The sequence below is a fragment of the Corvus moneduloides genome, chromosome 7 (genome assembly GCF_009650955.1).
Source record: "Corvus moneduloides isolate bCorMon1 chromosome 7, bCorMon1.pri, whole genome shotgun sequence".
NCBI lineage: Eukaryota > Metazoa > Chordata > Aves > Passeriformes > Corvidae > Corvus > Corvus moneduloides.
In genome coordinates this window covers 32,567,311-32,584,975 of record NC_045482.1, presented here as the reverse complement: position 1 = coordinate 32,584,975, position 17,665 = coordinate 32,567,311, and the positions used below count along the sequence as shown (strand labels likewise).

The window sequence follows — 17,665 nt, the reverse complement described above, 5'->3', positions numbered from 1 at the left end:
ACTTCCTTACCTTATTACACTAATGTAAAACACAGAGGGGAGGGACCAGAAATTCACATGAGGATTGCATTGCATTTCTGCAACGCTCTATATTCAAAACAGACTTTGTTAAATAGATCTGCTCTGCTTTCATCAGCAGCATCAGCATGCTTCTGTGCTCCTGGTTTTAATGCCTGTGTACTAAAGAGGTGCCAAGTATTAAACAGGTTGCTTTTGCTGTAATCATGAACTTCCATTGGGATGCCTTAATTGTGAACAAGCAAAATAGCTCTGTGAGAATTCTTAATGGTGAGCACAGATTAAAATAACAACTGTGATTAGCTTTAAACTGCTTGACTAGAAAAAGACTAATCTTAGGGGAATAAGTTGCATGGCAAACAAAGGAAAAATCCTGTGTATGATATTACAGTAATGAAGGCCGAGAAAAAAATCAAATGCTACCCCAACTAAATAAGGTCATGCTCTGCACAAACATCTTTTTCTTGCCAGGGTTTAGCAACTTGGCCCGAGGGGGATGAAGGTATAAGCCAAAATGAAGGTCTTGGGGCCGAAACTCCATTTTAACCCGTTCTGGAAGTTTCTCATAACAAACATTGACTCTGGTCTATGATGCTAATGTGAGTTATAGACTGTATTTGGAACTAATTATCTTTCAAAATTGTTGTTGTAGTCTACGATTAGAGGTTGGTGTGGTGTGGTGTGGTGTGGTGTGGTGTGGTGTGGTGTGGTGTGGTGCGGTGTGGTGTGGTAAGAGCATGAGGCTTCCTTCTGCTTTGCTTCTTGATCCACCTGTCTGGTCCTACCGTCCTGGCAATGCATAGACTCAGCAAAAAGGTGTTTTGTGCTATTAGCCACTAAAGCCTGCCTCTTGTCTCTTCATCAGTGTTTGGTTTTGCTGGGGTGGTGTTTTCTTGTTTTTTTTTTTTTTTTCTACATCTCTACAGCACTGCTGGATGTATATGATAAATTTGTAGAATCCATGCAAACGTTGATTCATTTTAGTTCCCTTAGTATTTGAAGCTGAAGCTGAATGAGGTAGAGTAGAACTGAGTTTTGGAAATTAGGAGTCATTCGGTCACCACAGGTACTCAGATGCTTCCAACTAACACTGTAATATCACATATATCTCTCTAAAGCTGAGGTTTCTTATCTGTGACCTTATGTGTGAAAAAACACACAAAAACATAGATAAAAACCATATAAGGCTACCAAGTTGTATAACAGAGCTCACAGTACTGCTTCAGATGAGCATTTCTGCCAAGGATTGGTGTTTAAATATGCGCACGGGGATACCAATTAAAAATGTATCTTATTTTTGGCCAAATATGCTTTTCTTTAGCTGAGTGTAAACGTGGAGGGTTCAGTGAGCAGTGCAGATGTAGTTACAGGCCACAAAAAGCGCTGCCATTGTATTATCTGTGAATGAGAACCACTTGTTTCCTTTGGCTCCCTGGTACAATGCCCACGTCACACCACAGCTATTAAAGCTACTTCTTCAGGACCAGACTGGGTGAGAGCAATTTGAAAAATGAATATAGAGAAAAGCAAGGTTTTTACTGTTTGCCTTTTAATTTGTATTTTTGATAGGGTCATAGAAAAGTAAGAGAGGATAGTTTAAAGATTACAAATGAACCTGATGGACTATGTATGTCCACTATAAATACTGAACATGCACAGGAAAAGGCTGAAGAGCTGCTAGAACACTTGTTCCAGTTGCAGTAGAAACAGGGCTTATTGGAGGATTTGTCTCAATCTTGTTCAAATCAAGATTGATCACTGTCTTTCAAGCAAATATAAATGCCTCACAGAAGTTTATACCTGCTAAGATTTTTTTTATTAGTTCCACTAATTAGACATATAAAATGATTGTCCTCATCTGATTAAAGTTGATAGTAATTTTATGTGCAGCTCTTTACCAGATCAATAAATAAATCTCTTTCAGCAATGAGCCATTTTAGCTCCGACAAGACATATTTTTCAGAAGTATTTACTAAGCTGACTTAAAATTAAACTCAACTTGATGTGCTCTGGTAAATGAGAAATATGATCTGGGATGTTTTTGGCATTATATATTCATAAAAAGTATTAATTTTAAAGAACATGACTCTCAGCCTGTTTCCTCTAACTGGAAAAAACTCCCATTAACACTGCTCATCAGTGCTGCATGAGTCAGGAGTGAAGTGTCAAGCCTCAGTTATTGAAGTCATTACATAAAGGACTGGGAACCATCTGAACAGAAAATAATCTTGATACAAGCAAATATCTCTGTATCTATGCTAAACTACTCAGATTTCAAAACTGCAGGAAAAAGATGAGAAAGTGGTCTGTAAAAAGTAACTTCATATGGCTGTTTATAAAATTAAATAAATTAACCATGTTACATTTTTAAATATTAATAGCATTCTGTAATTAATTAGGGATTGGGGTATTTTTGCACAGATGTATGCTTGTCATAATAGCGAGACTGCCAGAGCCATGAATTGATTTTGTTTCTCTTAAATTATAAAATAGAAGGCCTTGAGCAAAATATATTCTTTAGATATGTTTGGTAGAATAAGGATCACAAATGTTCCCTACCAAGTTGAAAGGAAAAAAACTCCAGCAGGGAAGTATGTGGAAGGTCTATTTGGCATATGGATGTTTGTTAAAAGCAGAATGCATGAACAGCCCAGACTAAATTAGTTCCTCATTTGTATGCTGGGAAATGAAATGTATAATCCTGGCATGGTTCTGCATTTGTTTTAGATTTTTTATAAGAGCAAGCTCTTTTGTGTATGCAGATATACCTATTACTGTAGTGGCTATTTAGGTTTAGGGAGAAAAAAAATCTACTTTGAAGTGGTTTTGTCTGACGCTAAGTGTGAGTGGCAGGAGTTTGTCTGTCTCCTGCAGTGCAGCCTGGCCCAGGTAGCAGCACCGGGCGCTGCACAACTGCTGCATCACTGCATGGGGGAACAGGGCTGACCCCACTCGCGGCCCTGCGGGGAAACCTCAGGGCACCTGCTCATCTCCCACAGCGCAGAGCAACGCAACCACCTAAAGAAATGAATACACAATTATCTGACATTGGTGCTCTGAGATTACCTCGTTCTTCTTTAGAAATCAAACATTTCCGAATGGGAACTGACTGTAGTCTCTCTTTATTACTGAATTCACTCTTCCACTAATGTTTACGCACAGCCATGCTTACTCAAATCATATTTTACTCCTCAGGTAATCCCAATTATCTTATTGGCTTTATTCACAGAGCAAAGAATAATTTCGATGAGTAAGAGTGGCATTTCCCTGAAGTCTTCTCTAAGACTGAAAAACTTATCTTTACACAGAGCCTTGGCTCCTATTTGGCAAAGGAAAAATCTACGGATTTACATCAAGGCAACAACTGAGAATTCAGCCCCTTATAAAAAGAGGATGTCAAAATATATTATAGAAATAAGTACGGCACAGACACAGGCTGTGAGATGGGGTTTTAGACGGTGGGTTTAAGGAAGAAAAGGAAGATCTACGAATTTGCTATTTTTAAAGGAATTGTACCTTACTGACGTGTTTCACTAATGAAGTCTACAGATAGGGCACAGCTGATGTAAAGGAGGCCAAGGAGAAATTGTATATGAAACATACAAGTTGGGTTAGCACCTTTCCCTGTCAATGAGTTTCACTCATGAAAGAGAACTTAAATAATGAAGTTTAGGATTTATATTTCTTTCTGTAATGCTTAACCTTTTTTTTTTTTTTTCTAAATTACATTAAAGCAAGAGTTTAAGAACCCAATTGAGAACAGGGCCTCATTGTTCCACACAAAATGAGAAACGGCTTTTGTCTCCTCAGCCCCAAGGATGCAACAAGAAATAATATAATTCCCTTTTAACAAAGAAAAGTAAGTAATGGAGCTTATACAAGAGATCCATGTGTAAGCCACAGTTTTGCTGTGTTCTCATGTCACAGCACTGTGTACTGTCAGCCTGTTCACTCCAGGCTGAGGGATGAAGTTCCCACATCACTGCTCGAATCTTTAAAAGGCTCTATGGCTTAAAACACACTTGGTGGCAATCTCATCCCATGCTGTGTGATGGGAGAGGCTTTTCTTGTGTCTGCAATTCACACCATGATGAGGTGTGGAAGAGGTGACCTATCTTTGGAAGAGTCCTCTCCAGCTCCTGTCCTTGTCCCTCGTCACTCCACGGTATAAAGTAAATGATGTCCTCTATCAGGGGGTGGGAAGTGGCAAGGGGAGCAGGAGAGAAGGGCTCTGTCCTGTTCTCTTCAGGCAGTTTATTTTAAAGTACATGGATGTTCCTGTGCTGATGCAATGCTTTTTCACATAGAAAAAACCATGGACGTAGATCCTGTGTCATCTGGCTGGGCCTGTTACAAGATAAATACTGCTTGAGTTGAAAGCAGGACACCTGTGCAGCCAAAATATTGCTGTGGCACCACTTCTTCCTGCTGTTTAATTGTGTGCTGATCCATCACTGTCATCTTCCTGCTTTTTCCCATGACAGTCAGTGCCTCTGTCCAGGCTTTGCATGAGACTAGCACCTGAAGATCCAGTTTCCCTGAATTCTGTAGGACTTGGCTGGCTTCCAGTTCACACATGGTGCAGGAGATTTAGGGTGCACCTCCTATCAATTCTGCCTGCTGTACAAAATCCTTTTTATGTTAACAAATTATACTTTTCATTGCTTCATTTGTTAATAAAAGGGCATAATTGTGCCTGTAGCAATCCAGATTCTGGGATATCATCCATTCACACTTTTTTTAAATCAGGAGTAAATTCCAGCATATTCTGCTGTAGGGAAAATATCATGCATTTATAGCATAAACCTGTATAAACATTATTGTAATGGGTTCCACTGGGAACAGGGTTTCAAATATAAAGCAGCATTCATCACATATTAAAGACATGAGCATATTTTTTTCCTACTTAAATCTGCATAGCTCACAATTTGCTAACTCTTGCTTATGTAGACATTCCCCTGAGTTTTTCAGAATTTAATAAAAGCCTGCAAAATGCAGGGCTCTTAGTTTTATTACCACCTGATTAGCTAAGCAGAATTTAGAAAGTATAACTCAAATAAGCAAAAAATAAAAACCCCAAATTGATCTCCATCAAATGCTTTGCAGTAAGGTGATGTCAGATTTTGCAGGCTATTTAGTTTGCTGTAATTTATGTGGCACCTTTAAAGATGGGAGAAGCTGATCTGCTTCCACACCCTGACAGAATCAGCACGTGCTCCTATTGCCCTGTACTGAGGAAGCTTGATACTACCTTACAAATTCTTCCCAGTTCAGTTCTTGATAATGCTGTAATAAATCCATTATTGTTTTTCATTCAGTAGATTCTTAGTCCTCTGCCAGGCAAGCCTAAAGCCTCTGAAGCCCTTTTGAGAGAAATGAGTACATATGTTGTGGTTCCTGCAAGGCTTCCTGTGTTTTTATGATCTTCCACTCCTCCTAGTTGGGAAAGAGAGATCAAATGCCAAGGAAGTGCCTATATTCCTGAAGAGCCCTGGGAGAAACTGGTCCAAAACCACACCAGAGGTTGCAAACACTCTCAATTCCTCTTCTGCTTTCCTCTAATAACATTGCTGTAAATTTTTGAAAAAATGGCCAAATGCTGTGTCCTCCCTGTGACAGTAAAGTCATGATTTCTTTTCACTTCCATTCTGCAATGTGGAACTGTGCAAGTGGCAGCACTTGACCCTTTATTCAGCCAATTCAAAAGATATTCAAAATTCCCATGAAGGATCTAAATTCTAATTCCACTGAGATCCAGAGAAAACTTTTGTGGACTCATTTTTGGTTTGAATGTACCATTAGCAGCAGGAGCTGATGCTAACACATGTCAGCAGCAAGACTACCTGTCATCTTGTAGTTCTGCTGCACTGGGAAATTCCATCATGGTTACTGGGGACCAGTTTGTTCTGCAACCTCTCCTCCAGCAGCTGATTTTTCCTGCCAGCACAGGGCGCTCCATGAGTGTCCCTGTCAGCTCCTGTTGCACAGCTTTTTGTGCAATAGCCTGGCCTGGCAGTTTTCCCGGGCGCACAGGCAATCGTCCCCAGAGTTGAATTGAAGTCCTCAAAAGGGCAGTGCTGCCTCAGGTCTCACTGAACAGTGCCCTGTGTCAGGCTGAAAGAGCAACTGTTTCTATAAATGACGTCAGTCCACGCGATTTCTACCCTGCTCATGTTTAACAGAGCCTTGGACCACCGCTGGTGTTAAGCGCCAGTAACCTTTCGGTAGAACATCTGAAAATCTGCTATTACGTCACCCATACACAGCCTCAGTCCTGTGTAAGCAAATATATAACTAATAAGAGGACAAGAAGTGAGTAAAGCTTTATAACTGCATTTTGGGAGGTTTCTTCCCCCTCCTAGACTTTTTAAGTGTGAAGTTTCTCTGTGAAGCAGCGACTGTCTTAAAGGTCCCATGGTTGTTTTGGCGTTATTGACTCATACTGCCATGCAAATCAGTCACTTCCAACCTGCCAACAGACCTGCTCTCTCCCAAGTCCCTCCCACTTGGAAGAGCTGCAGAATGCAGCAGTGAGCAGAGGTTCATCACCTCCACATGCACATTATGCTAGCTGAAAATCAGAAATCATTTTCGGAAGTATCTGTCCCTCCAATAGGAGGCTTGACGCCTCTGAGGAAATGAAAAAAATCCCCCAAATAATTGCATTTGCCCATGCCAGATGTTAGGTTGCTTTACTTAAAACTATGGCTACCAGTAATGTATTGAGCTAATGCTATCATCTACTTCATTTTACTGTTTTGAAGTATGAGCACTGCATTTTTTTGTATCTCTCCAAAGCAATGGTGAGCCAAATCATGAATTTTGTTTGAAGACTGGTGCATTATCTTGTAAATGTCTGTGCTAGACAAAATTGTGCAAGCCTGGGGACAAGTAATAAGTAATGATTTGGAACATGTACTTATTGCTGTGTATGAAACTGAGATACTAGTAATCTTAAAGACACAGAAGAACAGTATCTCAGCAGTCAGATACAGTGCAGCTCGATATGCATAAAAAACACTTTCAAGTTGTAATTATAGCTTTAAGTTGTAGATAAATACTGGTTCTTTTTAATTCTAAATCACTTCTAGTTACAGAGTAGGAGACCAAGTCTGTCACTCTTGATTTCAGTGGATGTAAGGTCAGGCCTGAAAATAATTAAAGAACAGGCAATATTTTTTGTTACGTTTTTTATTCCTTCAGCCCCGGTTAATCTAGCAGATTTGGTGAAACCATTCCGTGTTTTCACATGTGAATTCAGGAAAGGAGAATCATGGAAAGATAGATGTGGTCTTCAAAGAGAAACTTTCTACGCAATAATTTACAGACTTCATAGAAAGACTTGACCCTGACTAGGATAGTATTTTAAGATCTGCAGTACAACACCTAGGAAGGGAGCATGATTATACCAGTGATTTTACTGCTTCTTGAGTACCAGTTGCAGTTCTGGTCCCCTACTTCAGAAGAGGTGCAACAAAACCAGGTAAGTTCAGGGGATGAAAAGGGTAATCAGAAGCAGGAGTTGGTTTCCATTAATGGAACAACTAGGGCTCTTCAGTCTGAAAAAGGCAGCGGAGTGACAGCTCAAATGTGAGCAGCATGGAGAGGAGCTGATTGTCCACTGCTTATTTCAGTGCAAGAAATACAGGCAGTCTGATGAAAACAGGCAGCACATTGAAAAACAAATGAAAGGAAGAGATTTTTTAATGTAAACAAGGATCAGAGCATCTGCAACAGGGTACCATGGATTTTAAAAGTGTTCAGTCATGGACAGTCATGGAAGGGAGCTAGTGAGATATACTAAACACACAGAGGGCAGGGTCAGGAGATCGCTGAGCTCCCAGGGGACTGGAGAGGGGTGAAGGGCTGGATCTTCCCCTGGATATCTGAGGTTTGCTGAAGAGAAATGACACCGAACTACGCAGACCTTCTGGACAGATCCAGTGCAGCCGCTCGCATGTTAGCCAAGTCTCAAAAACCACGTAGCATTTGCAGGCTCAATCACTAATTAGAAAAGATTCTGGATCGGCGGTTCAGGTTGTTTGTGCAAGCAACAGGCATTATAGTGCGATTACATTTTATTGGGTTTTTTTCTATTTAAACAGAAAATTAATGTATTTTCTACTCAGTAGGCAAAACTGTCTCTTACAGGAGTTGCTCTAGGTGTTTTCCTACACAGCAAAGCAATTAAAACACATCAGCAGATCGGGTCATGGTTTAAATGATGAAATCATGTTTGAATGGAGAATAAAAATCTCTTTGGAGACCCCAAATTCTACTGGATTTGGAGAGGACCTCTTGTCTGCCATGATGCTCAATTCCTGTCTCATGCTGCTTTGCAATGTTCTGTCACAGAGCTTTGGAGTATTTAAGAACATCACTGTATCATCTACTCTGATTCACAGTGTAGTACAGACTTTATGCTTCACCCTATTGCAATTAATTAAACCCAAGAACGTTGACTAGCCCAGGACTGTAGATCAGCCCCCAGAAAATTGAATAGTTGTGTCTCGTTAGGAGAGAGCACACTGCCTGTGTAAGCTGCTGTCCTGGAAAGAACAAACTTGTAAGTTTGACAGATTCAAGGAATTTTGGAGGTTCTCACTCTATACTGGACAAAGGAATTGCCAGCCTGGAAGAAAATCTGTATTAAGAGACCTGGCTATGGGTTTACTTAACAACACAGTTAGTTGCAAAGACTGTTTTCTGTACCACGACAGGAAGAGGTTCCAACTTACTGCACTGTATTCAGCCACAGCCAATCTTTTAAGTAAAATATGAGCATTATCCAATTATTTATTCATTCTTCTGAGCTCCTCCGCTCAGAAACCTCCAAATTCAAAATCCAGAAAAACTCCTGCCACCTTCATTTTTGAAGTTCTCCTTTTCCAGTACTTGTCTTTGATTCTCAGATAGAGCTCTACCTTTTGATTCTGGTCTCAGTATCATATATGAGGATTTACTTTGCACCCTGGTTCCTGCAGTCTCTTCACTCCAGTGTACCCACTGTCTCTCATTTGCATCATGTCAGTTTTTCTCACCCTGTTTCCACGATCTCTCACTTTCTCTCCTTAAACTGGGAAATCCTGCCTGAACTCTTGCTCACTGTTCACTTAGGTTCTCTCATAAGTACCGTATCTTAGGCTCTCTTACACATACCAGATGTACAAATAACTGGATCACGTACCAGTGAGATTTTCTTCTAACCAGGAAAAAATTTTTACTTGCTATTTTTGGACTAACAGATGCCAAAGCTTTCAGAGATTCTTTTGGAACTGCTTTTTCATATACTACGAGGTTTAAAAGCGTGAATCTCTATCCATCTGAAGTCTTTCACCTGTGTGTCACACACCAGGCCCCCAGAAGCCCTATGGGCACTGCCGCTGCCCCTTCGCGCATCCCAACTCATCCCGGCGGCTCTGCCACGCCGCGTGCCCCCTCTCCTAACTTTCGAGGATAGCTGGGACGGCATCAACTCGAGGCGAGCATTCCACTCGGGGCTGTGTGGAAGGAGGGTTTTCCCCATGATGTGCGAGCCCGCGGGCAGCGGCCCCGCCGGAGAGGCTGCGCTGCCCGGCCCCGGTGCCGCCGAGACGAGGCTGCGAGGCTCCCGGACACCCCGTCCCCGGGCAGCCCCCACCCGCCACCCCCAGCCCGGGGGCACCCGGGGGCCGCCGCAGACAATGGCCCGGCCTCCCCCACCCCCCCGCCGCGGCGAGCCCCTGCTGCCGCCGCAGATTTGCCGGAGCCATTCAGTTGCGACCGATTGCGATCGCGGCAGATGGGCTGGATCTGACAGCTCCGCTCCTCCGCGGGGCCGGGGGCGGAGGGGCCCGGCCGCCGCGCTCCCCGCCCCGCCGAAAGTGCCACCCCGGGCAGCCGCCCGCCCGCCCGCCCTCCCCAGGCACATGTTACGCGTCCCGCGGCTGCGGCGGCAGCGGGAGGAGAAACCGCGGCGGCGGAACAAAGCGGAGCAGGCGAGCGGCGGCGGCGGGGCGGCCGGCCCGGGGGGCGGCAGCCGCTCTGCCCAGGCGGGGGGCGGCGGCGGGGGGCTCCCCGGCCCGCCGGGACGCGCGGCCCCCGCCCGCCGCAGGATGAGCCACCGCGCCTCAGGTAAGGAGCGGCCGCTCCCGCGCTTCCATCCATCCGTCCGTCCGTCCATCCATCCATCCATCCATCCATCCCGCCCTCCCTCCCTCACCTGCCCGCCGCGCCTCCTGCCCGCCCCGCCGCCGCCGTCTCCTCCCCTTCCCCGGCGCCCCGCGCCCGCCCCGGCGGCGCCCGCCGCTCCCCCGCCCGGGGCCGCGGCGCTGCGCGGAGCCGGGCGCGGCCCGCGGGCGGGGGGAGGCACCTGCCGCCGCATCCCGCCGCCGGCCCGGCCTCCTCCCCGCCCCGCCGGCCGTGCCGCAGCCAGCGCCGGCAGGAGGCCGGGTCCCTGCGCGCCGGGAGCGCCGCGGCTGCGGGGAGCGGGCTGTGACCGGGCCGGCCGGAACCCGCACCGCCCCTTGCGCGCCCGGTCCCGCCGCGGGGCTCAGCCCCTCTTCGGTCGGGGGAGAAGGGCAACACGCTTTTTTCCTGCCTTTTTCCTCTCTGAGCCGCGGGCAAGGAGTCCGCGGGGTCTGCATTCGAGCCCTGTTGCTTCAGAGGCAGCAGGTTTTGTTTCCTTTCTATGCCTCTGGCAGGAGCATCCTAACGAGTTTTATTTCTGTTTTAGTATTATTCTTGATTGTTTAAGGCTTGACCCCTCCACATTGCACTGATGGCTGTCCTCATGGAAGAAGTCTGCTAGGTAGAGAAGAGATCTTTCTGAAATGAGTTGAAGCACACAAAGCAGTAGGGCATGAGGTAAACGCAGAGTGATGAGTGATCCACTGCTGGCCATGAGGCTTTTAGCTGTTGCTTCTTTGGCAGGTAGGGTGTGTTAGATCCACTATCCATCTCCTGAGGTGAGGTTACCCAGGAAGTGACAGAAGTAAGGTAGAGTAAGTGTAGGTGGGCCTTGCAGCAGGAAAACCGCAGAGCCACATAAACACCGTGTTGTCACAAACTTTATTTTACATGTTAGCGATTCTCTTTCTCCATGTAACAATACAGAGTCCCTTACTGAAATGGTTTTGTAAGTGTCCACTGCCCGTCCCTTAAAAAGAGATATTTCAGATAAACCCCGTTTATCACTAGGCAGCTAGTGAAGTTTTTAACAAGGGAAGTATCATGAAATAGAGATTTACATCGGAGGGGCTGGCTGTATACATTACTGGACTGCAGATAAGCTATGTAAGTAAACAGAAGCACAGTGCTCTGTTATTGTGCATGACTATGGAGATATCATGGGACTCTCTTCCTAGTTAATAGCATAAGGCTTCATGGGAACTGTTTGATCTGCGGGACTTTTGCTTGGCAGTAGTTTACTTAAGGTTATTACACTCTGTTTGGAGACTTGTATTTGCTAGCCATTATTGCATTCTTAGCTCCAGGCTTCCCAGAGTTACAGGTTAGTAGGTCAATAAAAATTGCACTGAAATGCTGGAATGGGCAGTCTAGAGTTTTAAATGTGCTTGGGGAATAACAAGGCAGTAATCGGAATGCTGAGGACTTTTTTTTAGTGCATTTTTATGCTGGTCATTTGTGTCTGTCATTGGTGATGAACCAAATATAGGAGTTTCTTTTGCTGTGAATACCACAAATATTTTTACATTTCTTGTTAAAGGAGAAAACAAATAATATAAGATAAATACAGTATTCCATTTCAACATAAAGCCACCAATGCCCTTGGTTGAGTTTACCAGGACTTAGTTCCTTTTGCTAGTGAACACTGGGATTAATGCCACTGGCATTACATGGGGCTTTCCAGTAGCAAGAATAAAAGTGTCATCAGGTTTCTGCTGCGATGGATTTACATGTTTCTTTTAGAACCTGAAATTTGCTGTGCTGTGCAGGGAAGCACTATGAAAAAGTACATTATTAGGTTGCCATTGCAACCAAATACTCCAGTGAAATTTTGAGTCATCCAGGTTACAGCAATTGCAGAGCTCGCTGTGACCCGGTGGATTCCGGGCGTGTGGAACGAGGCTGGAGCCTGGCTGTGCTGCCCCTGTCTGAAGCCCTGCCTGTTCCCAGAGCAGCTGCAGCATGTGGTGTAATCCCCATTCTGCCAAATCCTTGGAACTGGTGATCGACTGTGTCGGTGGAGCAGTCCCATTCATGTCAAAGTGCACAATTTACGTGGGTAAAGTGAGCCACATGGTGTGTCCCCCCAGCTCGGTGGTGTGCTGATCAGGGAGGATGCATTGGATGTTCAGTGCAGAGCTCTGATGGAAATATGAAAAATATAAAACCTTCACAGTGGTTTCAGCATCTCTCATGCACTTTCCCCTTTCACTGAACATCATGGACAGGAAGATTATATACTTTAGCTCAGAAATATTGTATGTTATTGTATGTACTTTTTGGCTTTTTCAGTCTGGTCTTTTTTTTAGAGAATTTCCTAGGAAATTTATTCCCACTTCAGCTTTTCCGCATCTGCATTTTTGCAATTTATTGCACGTAGCATGCGCTTATTGACAAGTTTTTCTTGCTGAAGTGTAAATGTATGCTTTGTAGTACTTCTTGTCACCCTCTTTCTTAAGCAAAGAACTTCCCTTTACGTAATAATTATTAATGGTTAACTTTTCCTCTCCTATGCCATGTAGGGTTGGTTACAACTGTTGTAGAATGTTACTGCTACTCCACTGCTTGTCTCCACCAGATAAATCCCTACATAGAGAAGCCCAGCAGCAGCAGGAGCCAGGTGTTGTGCATAAATCCACTTCTTACACTGATTAATTTTTTGTTTAAGACTGTGATTTTGCCACCAGTTAGACCCCTGCTTAACCTTAGAGTTACAGCATTGAAATAGATAGGCTACTCTGCATGTAAAGCTAGGTGTGTGTATATCTCTTCACTTATAGCTTGCAAAGAGGTGCTGTACAAAACACCCCAAAACAACCCAATCCACTTTTGTTTTGCTCCAGTTCTCAGGAAGTGCAATTCAGTAGCTGCTGTTAGCTTGGCTATTTAGCTGAAATATAATCCCATTGAGTGATGGAACTGACCTGGGACTGGTACTTAAGACACAGGCACGGTGTTTCTGCTCTTGGCTGATGTTTCCATGGAGGTTTGAGCCCTCTTTCTCCGCCTGAAACTGCACTGTGGTGAAGTTGAGGCTGTCAGAGCAGTAATGCAGAGTTGCCACTGCTCAGGAATGAGAGAATGAAAAGGCAATTTTAATAATATTTGCGTAAAAACATCATCCAGAAAGTTGATGGTGGGATTTGTGTTTATGCTTCCATTCTGAAAAAGGTCTTGAGAGACTATTACATCAGCAAAATTCTGTTTCTTGGTTCTAACTATTTGATATTTAGATCTCATATAATGGAAACTCCTAGGAATGACAGAAGAATCGATAGTATTAGGACATTAGATGATGGATACCATCTCAAGCTGATGTGAATGGAATTTTAAAAAATAAACATATAGTTTTGATATATTCAAATGATTTAAACCTTAAGAGAAAGTTCTGCAGCAAGACTTATGGCAGAAACCCTCAATTGTCTGTTTCTTAGAGAATTTATTTTTCTTCTGTACTTATCATTTGAAATGAAAATAGGAAATAGGAAGGGTTTTTTTGGGTTTTTTTTTCAGAGAGAATCTTTAAAATACAGAAATTAATGGCTCATAAAGGAGAATCAAGTACTTCTGTGTCTCTTGCTGTGGTGTGTGCACTGACAGTTGGCATCTGAAACATAAATTATTCCTCAGAATAATCAGAGTGAAAGTAAGATCATGAAGGAAAAACCAAGGTATGGGGAAAAAAACGTTTGATCTATTGCAGAAACAAAGTTCTCAACACTGCTGTGTGCTGTGACAGAACAAAAAGAAGTGCTCTTTTCCCCATCTCTCTTTATAGGATTCCTCTTAAATCCACGTGGTTCCAAGTGTCTGAGCCAAATATATACCAGTTGCTATCCATGTACATCCTTGTTCCACCTTCTAATAACTTCCCTTGCTTTGTGTATAAACCTCTCTAAAAAGGCTCTTGGCTCCTGATGGCCTGTGTTGTTCTAAATAGACAATGCAGCTGCTCTCTCATTATGTCCACTTGAATCCTTTTAGTTCTTCTCTGTGCCAAGGTTTTACCCATGCTCTTGGTCTAAGCCACTACAGGAAGCTGAAATCCTTATCCCATTGTATAGTTGATGATGATAAAGTAGTTTGTGCCTGAATATACCACACCCTTATTCTAAGTGGGTTTTTTTTTTCTGAAGATGAGCTATATGCTTTAAGCATTTCAAATTATAATTTCAGGTTTCATTGCCATAAATAGTAATTTCTGTGACAACAGATGTTGATCTTTACAGAACTTTCCTTCCATTTCTTTCCCTTTCTCTTCCCTTCTTTGAATTGACTGCCTGTGTACCTCTTCTCCATGCCCACTGTGTATGTCTGCATTCCAGTGGATGTTCCTAGTCTCAGGCATAGGAGCCAGCTGGCACTTTGTAAAATGATGACCTCAGTGACTTACTGCACCCTGAAGGGCAGCAGTGTCCTGACTAAGAGCACACCTGTGTGAAGTGTGGTCAGAGGGGAATGTAGGCCAAACCCAGTGCAACAAATGCATCTTTCTGTTGAGTTTAGGAGAAGACCAGAGCTACCAGTGGAGCCACAGTAACCATGTGTTATGTCTTGGCCTCCTTGGCATGTGCAGTAAAGTGATTCCTGGTGGCTACTGAACATGAGATTGAATCCCAGTCGTTCCTGGTGGTGTTAATGGGAATCTGACATGCCAACTTTCAAGCATATAAAAATATTTTTTCATGTAAATAGGACATGTGGTAGTAGAGGGACTTCTGGGAATGCCTCTGGTATCTAAGCTCTAGATGGGTGTTTGTAGTTCATAACGTAGGAACAATTTGGTCTAAGTTTTGCTGCAGGGCTCTCTGTCAAGTAACATTGGCTTTACTACTTTTGCTCGAGCTTGTATCCTGGAGATGATGAGTAAGTTATCCAGTCACCATTTTCAATGTTACCTAATGGAAATTAATAATTACAGAGTTGCAGTATGTGGCTATGGTTTGATTATTTTTTTTTTAATGCTCTTTCTTGTTAAATAACTTTATTTACATTTGCTTTGACACTGTAGTAGAGCATTGGTATTACCAACTGACATTGCACAAAGGAGAAGAAAATTATTTGCTGTGGTCTCTTGTGGGTCCCAGACCACATCTCCACTTCATCTCCCAGCTGGCCCAAGAGGTTGCATCAGCTGCTCGTCCTGGGCATGCAGCAAGGAGTCAACAGCAAGGAGATGCTGGAGACCTTGCATCTGTGTTATATCTGGGGTGCTCAGGTTGTTGTCCTGGAGCACAGCTGCAGGGGGGAATCAAGGCACACCATCATGAATGGCGGGCCCAAGACCTTAAATGTCAATGCAAGTCAAATTTTCACTGACAAAATGCTCCTCTTCACATTAAATTGGCAGTGCAAATGCACCTAATGAATTAAAATATGATCACAAAGAATGTCTGTGTCCAAAACTTTACATTGTATGTGCGAAACACAGCTCAGCAAATGATGACAGAATTAGACTGCAGGGTACAAAGAAAAATGAGGAATCATTAGTCAGAGAGCGAGAATAGATTTGTTTTGATGTCAGAATTTCTATTTGTTCTCAAAGCCTGACATTCTCACTATGCCAGATATCTGAAGTGTTGCTTCAAAACTGCTGAGCCTCTGTGTCTGGCACTGTGTCTTACAGGCCCATATGTGACTGGTAGGTAACAGGAACATACAAATGCACATCACCTGGTAACCTTGGGCTGCCTCTGTCCAAACTCCATATCTGAAACCCAGAACGTCCCAACACATCTCAAGGTTTCCAGTTCTGGACTCCATGTAAAGCATCTCCTGGTCTGAGCTAATATTTGTGGGGCTTCATGTCTCCCTGACAAGGAGTTAGGAGTTGGTTCCTGAGACTGCAAGTTCACAGAGGGTCAAACACCGCTTCTGGTGTTTTGATAGGAAAGACATGGGTGAAAAAGGATGGGAATGAGTGGCAGTGTAGTTGTTCAATGTTCAGAGAATGAAGTAAAACCAAGGATGGCTGTTGCTTTTAAGCCAGGAAAGACTGCAACAGACCTGTATGGCAAGGAACTGGAACCTAGGGACAGCAGAACTCTAAGAGTAAGATGACCAGGTGAGAGGAGGGACTGAGACATCAAAATGATCTTGGCAGCTGAGGGGGAAGGAAATAACTTTGAATTTTGATTTGCTTCCTCTTGGAAGAAAACAGTGAAGTTGTGTTCAGAAAGAGAACTGCAGGTTTGCCGGAATTAATCAAAGGCAGAAAATACTTAACTGCAAAGGGATATACTATTAAGTTTGAAAAGCTGAGTTAGGAAAGTCAGAACTAAAGGAATAAAAAAAATGCAGTGGAACAGCCTGTTCAGTCTTGGGATTTGTGATACAGATGTTGCAAAGTGTGAAAGAAGGAGTGGAGAAAGATACTAAGATCTGCAACAGCATGTATTTCAGTGAGGGGTGAAACCAAGTTGTAAAACTGTAGGAGAGTAAGTGTGGTGTTAACAGATGTTAGAAATCTTTTCTTTTACTGGGACTTGTTTTCTGGGGGAGAGCTATTCGCATCAAAGAAAGAATCAAATTTTTCATAGCTAGTTAAAAATATTTTTCTTCAAAGCCCATGCTCTTAACTTACTGGTGTAGTGTGCACCTTTAAAGCAAATGGTGGCAGTGGTCCCTGACGGATTTACTTCCTAGAGTAATGAAAATGTGCTTTATTATTTATTGTGCATTTTGTTGTCTGATTCTGGGGTTTGTGTGAGAGTGGAGGCTGGATAGTTTGGGATGTATCAATATGTGAGTTTATCTCTCCCTTGTCGTGTAAAGGCTTTCTAAGAGAGATATTTTTAGCAATACCTAGATAAGTGTTGTTGGAGTCTGGATGAATCTCCTTGACATCTTCACTCGGCAGCGTGTAGCTGTGATAGTCTTAAGGACGGTAGGCAAGACAAAGTTTTCAGTCATGGGTGTCTCTTATGAGCTTAAGACAGGAAAAGAAGTCAGGCTTTTGGCACACAAACCCTATTGTCCGTCCTTTCAGTTCTTTTAATCTCCTCTTTTATGGTGGCAGCATGGACCACGTATTTTTGAGTCAGATCCAAGTTAGTTGAACCCTAACTTTGTTTGTTTAGTAGTAGCTGGATCAAACCTTGGTATGAGACATGTAATAAATAGTTCTGGTGTGTTTTGCTGCAATTTTCTGCTGATATAACTATGTAGAGGTAACAGGTGATTTAATGACAGCTGTTGTTAGATCTAAAATAAAACCCATAGTTCCAGTCGGGCATGGATTTATTGATGGCACTGGGCGGATCTAAGCATGTGTAGCGGGTTGGGTTTGTAACTGGGCAGAATGACAGCATGTCATGATCCTCTTCCCTCCAGTCACCCCAACCAATATTTCAGACGCAGAGCTCCTACATGACAGGATGAAATCACAGCCCTACAGATGGGTTTCTCTTCCCATTTGAAGCAGTAGTGAATTTCCCTCTGCCTGCAGAAAACTTGCCCCTTTTTGTTGTCAGGTTGTGCT

At 43.4% G+C, this 17,665-nt stretch overlaps 1 protein-coding gene across 11 annotated transcripts in view; it reads left to right on the top strand.

Moving 5' to 3' along the window:
* Positions 1 to 17,665, top strand: part of NCKAP5 (NCK associated protein 5) — a 380,419-nt gene that overhangs the window by 146,855 nt on the left and 215,899 nt on the right. Inside the window, exon 1 of one of the 11 annotated variants that reach the window (XM_032114340.1) lies at positions 10,074 to 10,131. The exons of the other annotated variants lie outside the window; for them this stretch is intronic. The gene's annotated coding sequence lies outside the window, so the exon portion shown is untranslated. Of the gene's footprint in view, positions 1 to 10,073; positions 10,132 to 17,665 lie in introns of those variants that run through there. 11 annotated transcript variants of the gene reach the window in all.